This window comes from Ailuropoda melanoleuca, chromosome 10 (genome assembly GCF_002007445.2).
Source record: "Ailuropoda melanoleuca isolate Jingjing chromosome 10, ASM200744v2, whole genome shotgun sequence".
Lineage (NCBI taxonomy): Eukaryota > Metazoa > Chordata > Mammalia > Carnivora > Ursidae > Ailuropoda > Ailuropoda melanoleuca.
Window position 1 is genome coordinate 20217927 of NC_048227.1, and position 15452 is coordinate 20233378.

A 15452-nucleotide genomic window follows, 5' to 3' on the forward strand; every position below is an offset into this window, starting at 1 on the left:
TTTCAGGAACGGAAGCCCCCTGTTCCCTCTCGCTCACACCCAAGCGCTTGTGAGTTCTGTTCCCGCTGCATACAGAGGCGATGGGACAGAGGATGGTGGAAGGGACGGGAGCGATGGCAGGGATGCCGCACCCTGATATTACAAAGAGAACAGCCAAGAGTTGATGAAAGGAGAACCAGAGGCTGGAGCAGGTTAGGGACAGTGACAAAGCCAACCAACAGAGGAGCTAAAAATATCCTACAACTGTGTTTGGGGTGAAGCAAGTTGAACTAAGACAGAAACGCGTAACTGTGGCTACCTTTGGGGGAGAGGGACAGGCCTGAGACTGGTCCCAGATAGGGCCTTCCATCCTATTTGGTGTTTTCAAATCTTGTGCGTGTATACTTTGATAAATGTTTAAAGTCAATTAAAAAATAAATGAAAACAGTATGCGGCTTGCCACCTGTCCATCTCTCTCAGCCATCAGCCACCTCCTGCTTTATCAGTATAGAAATGCCAGGTGTTTCCATGACTCATCTGTCTATTCCCTGCGCCTGGAATGCTCTTCCCTGAGATATTCTTTTGGGTAAAAAAAAAAAAAAAAGCAAAACCACATTTATTTCAAAATAATTTTGCATCTACATAAAAGTTGCTGCTACCAGATGTTCGCTTGGTTCAATCCCTCCCTTCATTCATATCTCAGCTCAAATGTCACTTTCTCACAGAATCCTTTTTTAACTGCTCTATCCAAAATAACACCTTGCTCTTCTCTCTATCCTCTCACTCTGTTTTGGTTTTCTCCACAGCATGTATTAATATCCGACATTATCCTGTGGATATCTGTACACGTATGGACATAGGTATGTATGTATGTTCCTGTGTTTATTGTCATCTCCCCGACGAGAGAGAAAAGACTTCCAGGAGGACAGGCGTTTTGTCTTGTTCACATTTAAATTAGAAGACCCTGGAACAGTGCCCGGAATATAGTAGGCACTCAATTAGCATTTGATGAATCAATTAATTGCATAAAGAGAATCGTTACATTTCACACACTGCAACAGGCACTGGAAAGTCAGTAAGAAGCCAGACAGACATGTTCTCAATCATCTGGAACTCTCAGTCCACTAGAGAGGATGGACATAATTGCACAACCATAGTAGATGCTGCTGGTACCCCCAAGATGCCCAGATCCCCTTTTATGGGTTGGTGCGTTTCTATCCCAGCCTTGACCTCTTTAGCCCCCCTGCCTGCTCTCAGCTGCCCATTCTTGGGAGAATTGCTCTCAGCTGATGGGAGCAGCTGAACCCAGGAACTTCTAGGCCCTCCCTCAGGGTCAGCCTGCAGTCAATGAGGGTGCAAAAGGCTGCCCTCTTGTCAGGGAGACAATGCTGTGGTGCATGTGATGCTCCAGAATCTTCCATGGGCCAGGCCAAGGGACTTTACCTAGGACCACACCCTTGTTTGACTTTGTCGCTTTTCCCTGTGGTTCTCGAACTTTTAGTGTGCATCAGAATCGCTTAAAAGACTGGCTGAATAGCAGATCACTGAGTTTCACCCCCAGAGCTTCCAGCATGGTTCTCGAAAATTCTCATTTCTGGTAAGTTTCTGGGTGATGCTAAGGGTGCTGAGAAACCACAAGTGGAGAATCACTGCCTTCCTCATGCTGCTCCCCATACTCCCTTACAGGTTTTCCCCGAAGATCCCTCATTCTATAAGTCACATGCAGTGGAATCCTGCCTCAGGCTCTGCTCCTAGGAAACTACCTAAGACAACAAGGAGGGCTGGCAAGTGCTCTGCTAGGGGAAGAGCAGGTTCAGGGACAATTAATGTCATTGAGGGTCATTGAAGAAGGCTTCACAGAGGAGGCTCCATTTACACTAAACCCTTAAGGATGGGTAGCCAAGTGAAGAGCTGGGGAAATTCTGTTCCAGGCAGTCGGACTAGTGTGTTCCAAAGATGGTGTTGGATGAATGTGAAGGAATGAAAGTTTAGTATGGCATGTGTATAATGTGGGGTTAGTGTGGCTCACTCTTCATGCTTGACCATTATGTGCAGAAAAGATGTTTGGCCATGAATACTCTTCCAGAAAATATTTGAAACTTATTCACCTTTTGGAGGAACTATATTGCCAAATAGTTCCCAAGCTTGATATGTAGCAACCTGTGAATATTAAACCTCAAAACAAGAAAATCCCGAAAAGATCCTTGAGCCCAGTGGAGAACTTGTCCTCCCCCATTCCACCTCAGATGAGTCCAGGAAGAGAGATGGACTGAGAAGAATCTCCCAGAGGGCGGATAGAAGGGTGATGGAAAGCAAGAGATAAGGGAGTTCCTCCTTGCTCACTAGGAAACTTCTTCCATTCTCCGGAAAGAAAATATTTTGTCATTCCTACTCAATTGGATTTGATCATTCCTACGAACCTTGACTGCTACGTGTAACTCAGTCTCTGCTTTTAAAAGGAGCTCTTATTCCAGGCCAGGACTGCTTATCTCCAAAATTCTTATTACATGACAAAAATAGATTCAATTTATTTCATCGCTTTTCAAGTTTAGCAGATGAACATAAATCCCAATTTATACAGATGACAAGAAGTGAAATTAGAGAAGTAGGCTATTGGCCATGAAGATTCTAGTCCCAGTTGACAGAAACCCAACTCCAAGTGTATAAAACAAACAAAAGCAATCAATCAGGGCACGTGACTGCAAAGTAGATAAGCTCATGCATGACTAGATCTGGGATCCTCGTCTTCGTCTCAGCCCCGCCTCCCTCTAGACTGGGGCCGTTCTTAGACTGGCTCGCTTCTCAAGTACCAAGAACTCCTGGCTTGCATCCTCCCAGCTGAGCCACTCCAGAAGAAAGAAGATATTTCTCCATCAACAGTTACAGTAAAGGTCTTGGGGCAGGTTTCCCATTGACCCATTTTTGTTCATAATCACCTGAGTCAATTGTGGTGGCCGGGAAATGGGAGTCACGGATTTTCAGGTCCGGGCTATCTTTCTGTCCCTGGACACACAAGACGGAAGATCAGCCTCACCTTGATTCCTGTCTCCTGAAAGTGGGATAAAGGGCTGATGCTTTAGAGGAAATCAAGGTGCTATTACCAGAAGAAGGTTAAATAGGCAATGGGATGTTCATGGTGCGCTACAGATAAGAAGATGTCAGATCACACACAGGGTCTTTAGCCATTTTAGATCATTCCACAGATTCTCTCCTAAGATCCACTGGCTTCCCAGGCCCTGCTGTAGCTACTGAGGATACAGCAGTGAAGAACAGACTCTGCCCCTAAGGAACTTCCATTCTAGGTGAGAGAGACAGCCACTGCACATGGAACCAAACCAACCAAAAATGCAGGTACTGGTATATTCTGTGAAGGACGGAAAATCGGGTAACCTGACGGGATCTGACCAGTGTTGGTGGTGGATCAAGATCAGGGAGGGCATTCTGAGGAGGTGACGAAGTTGAGTAAAGTCAGGGATAGAGGAATCAGCCCTAAAAAGATCGAGGGAAACTGTCCCCAGCAAAGCGATTATCGGGTACAGAGGCCCTGAAGTGTGCACAAATGTGGTTCGTTGAAGGACAGAAAGGACAGCGTGGTGGGAATCTTATGAACAAGAGAAAAAGCATAGCAGGGAGGTGGGCTGGGGTCAGATTATGCAGACGGGGGGCCAGGGTGAACTTCCACAGCATAAAGCCACTGCATGGTTTCAGGCAGGGGAGTAAGGTGATCTGGTCTATGCTCTGGAAATGTTACTCTGGCCACTGAGGGGGTAGGGTCTACAGGGGCAAGAAGGAAGGTCTGGAGGCAGATTAGGAAGCTATTGCTTTAATTCAGGCTGAAAGTATTGGCATCTCAGCCTAGGGTTTCAAAGGGCTATGACTTTTTCCTGAGGGCAGTGGGGAATTGAGACATTTTAGCAGGAAATGATGTGATTAGGGTTGCGTGTGTGCGTGCGTGCGTGTGTGTGCGTGTGTGTGTGTGTGTTACATCAGAGCCTTGGCTCTGCTCCATAGAATAGAAATTACAGCAGAGACCGGGAAGATAACAAGAAAATAGCAGAGTCCTTTGGCCCCAAGATTCTCCAGGACATTTGCTCTCCTTCCCACCTTCTAGGTTGAGGGATGTGGAAGGAGGGCACTGTCTTGTCCTCGAGATCTGACTAAGGAAATCAGACTCAGGGTAGAGACCCCCAAATGGGGTCCTGAACACACTTGGCCAGGAAAACTAGGAGAAAGAGGCTTTGCCCTAAACAGGTTTTGCGGACAGAAGCACCCAACACTGTACTTGGTTGGCGCCTGGCAGAAAGGATTGGTGGAGAGTATGCGTTTGGAGTCAGCTGAAACTAGCTTCAAGTCCTCATTGCATCACTTGCTGGGTGACCTTGAGAGAACTATGGAATCCTTCTGTACCGCTTTTTCCTTGTAAGTAAAATAATAGGACCTATGTCTTTTGGGCCATATGACCTCCTTATTATATAATGAGGATTGCATATGACGATACACATACAGGCTTAACACAGTGCCTGGCATAAATGAAGTGCTCAATAAATGACAGCCTTAGCTATAAATAAAACAATGATGCCAAAGAAACCAGCCCTCTTAACGAGATTAGTTTTAATCTACCGCCTTCAGAATAACACGCGGGTGACTATTACATGGTTAATCACTTTCCGTGAGAAAACTGCGCTAGGAAAGCAAAATGACCCAAGAGGCAGCTAGAGATTCAAATGGTGTCTTTGTTGAGAGGTGAGATAAACACCTCGATAACCAAGAGGCTTAACCTCACTTCGGACACTTTCCTAAAATCGGTGGAACAGGATGTGGGTTAGGACTTTTCCTATGGCTTGGAATGTTGGCCAAAGTCCTAAGGCTGAAAACAAGAAGCAGGAAATATTCCCACATCTGGAGCCAAAGAGCTGCCAAGTAACTTCTCCCGGGTCACGAAGAGATGGCCAGACAGGCCTGTCACCCTGCCTCTGATGACTGCCATCCAGACTCTACGGACTGAAGGGTAAGTTCCAGCGAGGTGGGGGAAATAATGGGACCTGGGGGAGAAAGGTGCTTTGGCTCTTTCTGTCCCATCGCCATGGTGGAGGAGGGGATGGCTTTTTCATTCGGTGAAATGTCCCACCATGAAGGACAAACTAGAGTAATCATTTCTTCTGGTAAAACAGTTTTCAAAATGGTTCCAATGGTATGGAGGTTGCCTCTCTCTACAGCCTTCTGTATTCTTAATGTCTCAAGGAGGACCTGTAAATTGGCAGCTTGCAGGATCATTCCAGTCTGCTAATGTCTGGCTGTGCCCACGTGGTTTTACAATTTGCATTGCAGTGAGTTGAATGTGGGCCCCCATTCCTGCCATCAATTAGCATCTGCCTACTTCAATGAGGCGCCCCTGCCTCAGCTTACCCCAGTCCCCAGCCTTCCCTATGGTCCTCTGCCTGCCCCACTCTAGGTCATTTGCTTGGCTCCGGTGAGACCCCTGGATTAGAGCAAAACAGAGCCATGGAAGTATGGATGCCACCGACTCCCATTGGTTTGTCCAAATGTATGATTTCATCCATGAAACCACGTAGGCCCACTGCCATTCTTTGGCTAAGTTTTCAGTTTTCCGCACTGTTTTGTATTCACTCAGATCTTTTCATTCTTCTTCTGGAATCAGTTCTTTGGCCCTCTACAGTTTCCTATAATATAATCTATCTCATCAAAATTTTCTGATTTCCTAGGCCATATGAAGTTATGCATACTATTTTCTTGCATTTTTCATTTGTTTTCCTTCATGGTAATTCTGATTTCCCTTATTCTTAATGGTGCCTTGTCTCTCTCCCTCTTGATCAGATTAATTAAAGATTTCTTCCTTTCTTATTGATCCCTGACACCCACCAAAGATCCAGTTTTGAATTTTGTCTCATCCATATTGTATTGGGTGTAAATATTTGAAAGTTTCAAATATATGGATGACAGCCTTCCATAATTGCTGGCACAGATATAGATTTACCTCTTTTTACTTTTTTAATTTTTTTTTAAAGATTTTATTTATTTATTCAACAGAGATAGAGACAGCCAGCGGGAAAGGGAACACAAGCAGAGGGAGTGGGAGAGGAAGAAGCAGGCTCATAGCAGAAGAGCCTGATGTGGGGCTCGATCCCATAATGCCGGGATCACGCCCTGGGCCGAAGGCAGACGCTTAACCGCCGTGCCACCCAGGCGCCCCAGATTTACCTCTTTTTAAAACATAAGTAAATCCATAGGGTGCCTGGGTAGCTCAGTCGGTTAAGTCATTGGACTCTTGGTTTTGGCTCAGGTTGTAGTCTCAGGGTCGTGAGATCAAGCCCCATGTGGGCCCTGCACTCAGCATGCAGTCTGCTTGGGGCTCTCTCTCCCTCACCCTCTGGTCCTTCTTCACCCTCTAAAATAAATAAATAAATCTTAAAAAAATAAGTAAATCCAACTATATATAGTGTGTACATATATGTGTAAACACAAACATACACATGTATTTTATGTATACACTATATACATATACACACACATATATATTTTTTTACATGGGAATCTGGGAGAGTGGAGGACCAGATAGATATTAGACTTCTGTGATCAAGTGATCAAGTTGCCTTCATCCCCAGAAGTTTCTCTAGATTGTTTATTAGTTTCAATTAACTTTTAAATTACTTCATACTCTTTAATCAATCTGGAATTTACATTGATGTATAGTGCAAGATGAAAATTTAATTTTACTTTATTTATTCCTCCCCCCCAAGTATTAATCAATTGTCCCACTGTCATTTATTGAATATTTTTTCTCTCTTGCCTTTGTGTGGCTGCTTTTATTATCTAATAAAGTCGGGTACATGAAAGATTGTCTCGGCGCTATCTGTTCTATTCCATTGATGTATGTTTCAGGACTTACTCGTACTATGCTTTTTTTTCATCTTTGAAACTTTATAGTCCATTTTAGTGTCTGTATTCAGTGTGTCCCCTAATTATTCTTCAGTTTCAAGTCGTTCTTGGCTCTTTTGGCCATTTTTATTTATCTGGCTGAAGATAGAGTTATTTTGACAAAGTAACTCTAAAATCCTCTCCCACCAAAGGAAAACAAATACTACAAATACAAAATTAATTGTATGGGGATATATGTTAGGATTGCATCAAACCTATGTATTTATTCAGGAAGAACCGACGTTATGAAATAATCCTTCTTCAATTCCATTTGTCTGATCTTGTTTTATGTTCCCTGTATGACCTTTCTTTGGATTCATTCAGCAAGAGCCTTCTGGTTCTGCTTATCCTCGTTTTGAAAAGGAAGAAACTGAGTGTTGCCCGAGGTCATGCAGCTTGTAAGCAGTGGAGGCTGGATTTGAACGCACATCCATCTGATGGGGGAGCCTGCACTCTTCATCACTACGCTACTTTATTTAAGACTATATCATACTTGGAAATAATGGGTGTAACTGTTTTCCAGAGAAGTATCAATTTCATCAAGATTTTCCAGTTTGCTAGCATAGAATTGCACATTATACTCATCACATGCCTTCCTGACTTCTTGGGTGGGATGCCTACCACATTGAACGTTTTTCTTCTTTCTTTCTTTTCTTTTTTTTTTTTTTTTTTTTTTTTTTTTTTTATTTAATGGAAACTATCACAGCTACCCTCTCCCTCCTATGCCCTGGCCCTGGCCCACTCTCTCATCCTGAATTCAGAATCTTGTCATTTGGGCTCTCCCACGTACTGTCTCATCAACCTCCTGTTGAGTCGGTAGAGAGAACTAGCACTCAGGATAGAGGGCTCTGGTCACGTCGAGCGGTTCAAGTCCTGGATCCCCGGGGTCTGATGTTCAGTTCAGTTCAGGGTTATATAGTCCAACTGTAAGCAGCTCTTTGGCTCCTACCAGTCTCATCACTCTTCCCAGCAAGGGTCACCGTCGGCAATGCTGTTATTTATCGACTTGCTTGCTTGCCTGTTTCCTTATCACCTGCCGGCTGCCGTGGAGTCTGCGCGCACGCACCTCATCTGGGCTCTCTGCACAGTGTGCGGAGCATAGGAGGAGCTCGGTGCATACACGCCGGACCTGAGAATCCATGACAACCTGGATCCCAGCTGTGCAACCTCTGGAAACTGAACTCCTTGAGCACGGTTCCAAATCTGAAAAGCTGACAATACCATGAAGGGGTTTGGAAAAAAGAAAGAAAGAAAGAAAGAAAGAAAGAAAGAAAGAAAGAAAGAACAAACGAACGTAGGTAAAGCCCTAGCTGTCTATGTGGTTTGTACAGCGCTCTCCAGAAGCACAAATCCTCCTCCTCATCACTGTCATCATCTTCATCCCAATTATTTAAACTTAAAAGCACTGTCAGAGAAGCAGGTGGGGTGTTGCCCAGACGAGATTTTGTAGGATTGGAATCTATTCAGTTTGGAGTCAAATCATACAAGTCAAACAGCTCATTTCAGTCTTATTTTATTTTATTTATTTAATTTTTTGCCAGGACCCAAAGACTGACCATTTTTTACAGGAACTGATCCACACGAATGGTTCCTAACATCACCATTTATTATTCTCTCTCACGGTTCTGGGAACTGACCTGGGACCCGCTGTGTGGGACCCTCCCTGGTAAGTTGGTGGCTGGGGCTCCACGTGTCCCACAGGCTTCCCCACGCACGTGGCTGGCTGTGGGCTGGGACCTCAGCAGGAGCTCCCAGAGGGAGCACCCACGTGCAGCCTCGGCATGGCCTGGGCGTCCTCACAGCGCGGCAGCTTGGTCCCAAGAGCGGCACATCCCCGGACACAAAGCCAGGAGGAAGCTCGGTAGCTTTTTCTAACCTCACCTTGGGAATCACAAGGCATTCCTTCCACCACGTTCTAATTGTTAGAAGCAGCCTCTATTCAAATGGAGGGGGAATCAGGCTCTACCTTTTGACGGATGACACGCCAAAGAATTTGTGGACGTGTTTAAGACCAGCCAAATAGTCCTAGTGAGAGGACACTGACTTACGGATCAGATGACTCTTGTAATAATTAGCAGAAATAAATACAATTGTCAAGTGCCTCCAAACACTTGTGTCCGTTCTCTCTCCCGGTAGGCATTGCAGTTATCATGTTGGGGTGCTAGATTTACATCCACCAGGGTTCAGATTCCGGCTCTGCCACCATTAGCCTTGAGAATCCAGGCAGGTTCGTTAGCCTCTCTGGAAAGCGGATGTGATGAAGGGGAAGCAGAACGAGCGTTGGCACACGGGAGATTCACTCTGTTTACTGTCACAGACGCTCCAACCGGGCGGGGGCAGGCTCCTTCCAAAAGCGGGGGCAAGCGTGAGGGTCACCTTGCCCTCAGCCGGGTCCCTTGGGGACTTGAGTTCCTTACCGTTCGTGTGGCTCTCAAGTGAGCCCCTCTAAAGGCTGGGTTCCAGGTGCTGGGGTGGGTGGGCATGGCAACAGCCCCGTGGCAGCCGGCGCGTGGCCAGGCTCTCATATTTGCCAGTGTGGGCGCAAACACTCTCTCCCCAGAAAAGCTGCTTGAAGGCATAGACTAGGGGAAAGGAAGGTTAAAAATAAAGAGTGGCCATGTTCGGTCTTGAAATTAAGGAAAGCCTGGACTCAAAGGCCCCTTGATTCCCTTGCTTTGGGAGAGGTAGGCTGTGGAGATGGAGACCATGGACCTTCCTTCCCCTAGAGCCTTAATTCATGGAAACATCTAGAACCAGGCGACTGCACGTCCTAGCTCACAGCTGGGGTCTCCTCAAAAGCATTCATGTGTCAGTTCCTTTTCGAGGTTTGGGAACTAGCAGCCCTTGTCTGCCTTTTGTTTGTCCCCCAGAGAGATTTTGAATGTTAAAGTTGGAACGTTTTTGAATCGGGCCGTGGCTCTCCAGTTATCCCCTACCCTCCCTGTTATCTGTGTCCAGGCAGCTTGTTTACATCAAATATTTTCTTGGCTCAGATCATCATCCAAGTGTGGTTTTCATCCCACTTCCTTTAGCTTTTCCTTTTCCTGCTCTCCCAACGCCAATAAAACATACGTGGATGATGCGTGTGTGGTGCTCCCAGAACTGTGCTCAGTACTCATTGGCTATAATCTCGGTTACTATCCTGGAAACCCTGCAAGGGAGATTGTCTTCACTCCTCAGAAAAAGCAACCGAGGAGCAGAGGGGTTAACAAATTTACCCAAGATGACATGGTTTGTGAGAGTGGCAAAACTGGTATTTGAATCTAGAGAGCAGCAGTTAGGTGTTAATTTTTAGTTGCAAGTGACAAGGAAATCCACTTCAAATTGGTTTAATTTAAGGAAAAAAATGATGAGATTGATTGGCTGAAATAGGTTATGTCTGGGTCTGGGGGCTCAAACTCCATCTCTGAGTTCCCATTTCCTCTGTTTGGCATCATTTTCAGACCAGCCCTATCCTTGCAGTGGTGAGATGGCTTCCAGAATTTCCTAGCCAACAGCCCTCTCCCAACCCTAGTCAATGAAGAGCTTTTTTCTGCCCTCCGATAGGCCTCTTTTTCTTTTTTTAATGCCCAGGACATGATAACTCAGGTAAGAATCAAATCCCATAATCATCTCAGAACTAGTCATGAAGCCAGAGGGATACGATGGGTATAGGTCACAGCCTCATGCTTGAAGCCTTGGGTGGATTGGCCTTTCTTGAACCATAGTGACTGAGAATGAGGGGTGCAGAGGAGCACAAGGAATATTGGTATGCCCTTTCCAGAAGGGAAACATGTCCAATACATATGCTGTCAAAGACATTTGTTGCCATTCTCATAGGCTTCAGAGGTATTGAGAATCTTCCCTTAGGAGTAAATACGTAGGGGCGCCTGGGTAGCTCAGTGGGTTGGGTGTCCAACCCTTGATTTTGGCTCAGGTGATGATTCCAGGGTTGTGAGATCGAGCCCTGCATTGAGGAATCTGCTTGAGGATTCTCTCCCTGTGCCCCTCCCCCTGCTCACATACAAATTCTCTCTAAAATACATAAATAAATAAAACCTTAAGAAAAAAAAGTTAATACCTAAACACATTAAGGATTAGATGGATCTGTGCCTGTAATCTCAGCACCCAGCAGGTGACCCCCACAATATGAGCTTTTAGAAGACACCTGCTGTTGGTATCTTCTAGAACCCATCCCCCACACACACACTTTTTTTGTTTCAATTGCACTATCCTTTTCTTCTGGAAAACCACCTGTCTCCCATGTCATCCAAGGGGATTGTCTCTTATCTTCTTAATATTCCAGGGGTAAGCATGTGACCCAGACTTGAAAAATCTGATCTTTATCTCCCTGGTGAAGATAATTAAATTAGAGATGGATATTCAAGCCAAGCCAGTAAAACTCGGTCCTAAAACTTCCACGGGACTATTGGAAAAAAATAAATTCTAAGGATGCCTGAGTGGCTCAGTCAGTTAAGTTAAAGTGACTTAAGTCAAGTAAGTAAGTTAACTTAGTAAGTTGACTGACTTAACCACCACACTAAGTCAGCAGAAATCAAGCTGACTCTTGATTTCAGCTCAGGTCATGATCTCAGGGTCATGAGATCGAGCCCCAGGTTGGGCTCCATGCTGGGCATGGAGGTTGCTTGAGATTTTCTGTCTCCCTCTCCCCCAGGCCACCCCACTCTCTCTTTAAAAAAAAAAAAAAAAAGGAAAATATAAATTCTCCTTTCACTAGTATTTCGTATTGCTAAGCAGCTCTAGGAATATGGACTGGAGCTTCTAGGGCCACCAAGAAAATGAAGCTATGGAGAAAATTAGGTGAAGGTAGAGAAGGACAGCTTTCTGATATCGTGTGAGTCCCTGGATCCATTTGTACCCGAAGCCAGACAACCCAAGGCTTATTTAGTTAAACAAAGAGATTATGCCTCTTTTCTTTCTTTTAATTACTCCAATTCAAGGGGGGTTTTGCTGCTTGTAAACCTAAGACATCCAACATACAAATGAAATACCAAGCCAGGAATTGCCCTCCAGGAAGGAACAAGGCAGAAGGACACTCTTCCCATTTAGTCAGAGGGAAAGGGAGGGTATGAGGTCCCCTTGTTTTAGGACCTGGGGTATCGGAGGGCTAGGCCTGCTGGGGGTCAGAGAGACACCCCTAATGAGGCTCTATCCTAAGCTTTGACCCCTCAGACACTGCCTGGTCATGCGGACTGCTCTTTGGAAATTCCCTGGAAGTTATGCATGGCTAATTAGAAATACCAGTAGCAATACTGTTTCTATTATTCCCACCTCTCTTAGCAGAAGGTGTTCTAGAACAAAGAAGCTTCTGAACATTTTCATGTGGGGCTTAACCACGCAGGTTGTAGAGGCTGATAGACCTGAGTTCAAGCCCTCACTTGACCACTTACCAGCTGTGTGACCTTATTCAAATTACTCGGCACTTCTGCGACTCGGCTCTCTCAGACATAAAATGGGTTTAATAATAACATCCGGGGCACCTGGGTGGCTCAGTGTGTTAAGTGTCTGCCTTCGGCTCAGGTCATGATCCCAGGACCCTGGGATTGAGCTCCCCTTCGGGTTCCCTGCTCAGCGGGGAGCCTCCTGCTTCTCTCTCTCCCTCTGCCTCTCCCCTCTGCTCGTGCTCTCTCTCAAATAAATAAATAAAATCTTTAAAAAATATATATCGTTCAGCTCCTACAGTTTATATGAGGCTAACATGGGCTTAACCCTGGTGAGAACTTGGTAATAACTCAATAAAAGCTAGCAATTGTCATCATTATAAAGCGAACTGCATTTCCCCCGAGAGGTTCAGTTTTGTGTTCAATGTAATTAGAAATCTCTCCCTTTGCTGTGTTTTTTTCTTGCTCATGGGCCTTTTGGCAGTGGATGTAACCACAAGTAATGGATGTTATTGAAGATTTATGAACAGAGTGTAGTTAAGAGCATAGACTCGGGAACCGGACCACCTGGATTCAAAGCCTACCCTCGTTCTTGACTGTGTGGACTTGGACAAAAGGCTCCATTGCCTTGTGACTCGGTTTCCCCATAAAATGGGGATAAGAGAAATAGGATCTCTCTTGTTGGGATTAAGTAAATTAATACTTGTAGAGTGTTTAGAAGAGCGACTGGAACATGCTCTGTAAGGGCTGGTCGTCGTCTGTGCATTTAACTTGGTGCCACATCAACCACAGATACGGCTCAGTGGCCGAGTCCTGACTTCTGCTGGACACAGGCAACTCTGTGTGCACACTAAGGCTTTGCTGAGTTCCCACTGCTTGGTTCTCTTGTGGTCCTGCTAATCTCAGCATCACTCAGCAATGCACATTCTGGTGACAGCTCTGGCCATGCCAACACTGTGTGTGGGCTTTCACAAAATTTTATGTGATTCATCACAAATTTTTTAAAGGCAGCCCGCATTCAAAATCTGGCTTTTCCACCTGCTGTTTTCCCTACGGCCAGCTCCTTAACCTCGGAGCCTCGGCCTCCTCTACGATAAAATGGCAAAAGTAATAGTCTCTACCTTATAGAGTTGTTGTGAGGAACACGGAGTTATTACAGTAAAGCCCCAGGACAGGGTTTGACACATTATAAATGTTAAATTACTGTATTATGGATAAGACTATCCAGTTAATAGGTTCTGCAAATAGAAGGCCCCCCAAATACCCTTAGACTTCTCCTAAAAGGGCTGACGACGTGCGCCCATTGATCCTGTACCCTAGAGGTTTCAAGCTTGTAGCCCGCTTGAAATGCATTTCAAATGGACATATTTTATTTGCATAGCCTAGAGTTTCAAAAAATTAGAATTAGTGGCACATATTTTAAAATCAGGACGTTTTATGTAAAAATACAGTTTCCAGCTTTTTTGGGGAATGGGAGAACATGGCACCGTTGGACTGCCTTCTTGTAGGCTCTCTCTGGGAGAGGACGCCACAGGGGCTATTCACGTTAGATGGGACAAAGTACTCGTCGGGTCAAGAGCTCTTGGCTCACAGCACTCAGGTTTTTTCACTCCTGGAATGCTTCATGTACTAGCCTGGCTCCTGTAATAATGCAAACAATAGCTAACACATACACAAAACATACCATATTCCAGGCACTGTCTCATTTGATCTCCCTAACAATCCTAAGGGAGAAGTATTAGTATTGTCCCTCTCATATTAAGGATGGGAGGGCATGGCTAAGTAAGTTCCCAGGGTTATGAGCTGGTACGTGGCAGAGCTGGGAGTTGAACACTCTGGCTTCAGAGTCTGTGTTCTCACCATTGCACCGTTCTCTAGAGTAACCCCTTTCTTCTAACCTCAGGAAAGTTTTCTGCAGTTGCATCAATGAGATGGGAACACGGTGCAGAGGGTTGATATTCAGTTTTCATGGTCACATTGGCCAAGAGAGCCTAGTTATGGATGTCTAGGGTCATAACGTAGGGAATTAACTGACTCATTTTCCCATTGCTCTCAGCAACTCCAGACTCATCTCTGATACCCAAGGACAGTCCTACTCAGAATAGAAGCTCCCACCAGAAGCCGTTGCACTTGGAAGTGAGAGTGACCTCCCACCCTAGTGCCTCCCAACTCAGCCCTGAGCCGCAAGGCACGGAGGACCAAAGGAATCCTCAGGAGTTGGTCCCGTCTGCTCATCCTTGACAACTACAGACACACCTCTTCCTAGATGGCTGTACTCACTTTCCAAACATGCCGAGGGTCAAATCAAGGTGACACACTCCTACACTGAAGGTGTCACTCACCTTTTTTTTTTTTTAACCCAGAGCCTGTGATTCTCGATTGAGAAATTCCTCAATTTTCTACACAGCCTTTTCAGCAAGATTTGGTCAAGTTTCTTCCTGAAATTTGTATTATAGAAACAAGACATCTTATTTCTCGTTTCTGGTTATAAAATTATGTAATAATATTTGAAGATGTTGTTTCAAAATACGACTCACCCTTTCTTCCAAACCCTGGAGAATCACTGATCGATGAGTGATTCTCGTGGATTTTTAAGAGGATGTCTTTACCCAAATGGTAGCTTTTGAGATAATGCCTGACAACTGCTATCAGATGCTTAACATTTGAAAATAAATTCACAAAACACAGAAGATGAACAGATGGTCTGTGAGTTTTGTCCATTCTCTGTAGCTTTCCACCACTCTCTGCTGCATCAGACATAAAGGAGTTTGAGCCAACCCCAGGTGGGTGGATTGCGAGGGGGAGGTGAGCTGTCCCCAGGCCTGAGCCATACCCAGCAACAGCTGTCTCCAGGGGCCCTGCAGGAGGGCTGCACCCACAGACAGGGTCCTTGCTCCTGGTTCCTGCTAGTGGGGACAGTGCTAGTGGGGAAGGGCATTAAAGTCACCTGGGTCCTCTGGCTGGTAGAGCGGCTTCTGTCTTCTTATCTTATTCCCTGGAACAATTCGGAGTGAGATTTCTTCCCTGCCTGTGCTCGCCTGGTGACACCCTACGTCAGAAGGTGTGGTTCCAGAATCCAGTTTGGCCAATTTACCAGCATTTGGGTTAGACTGTAGGCTATGATCTTGTCCATACCCGGTGTAGCAGATGACCCCA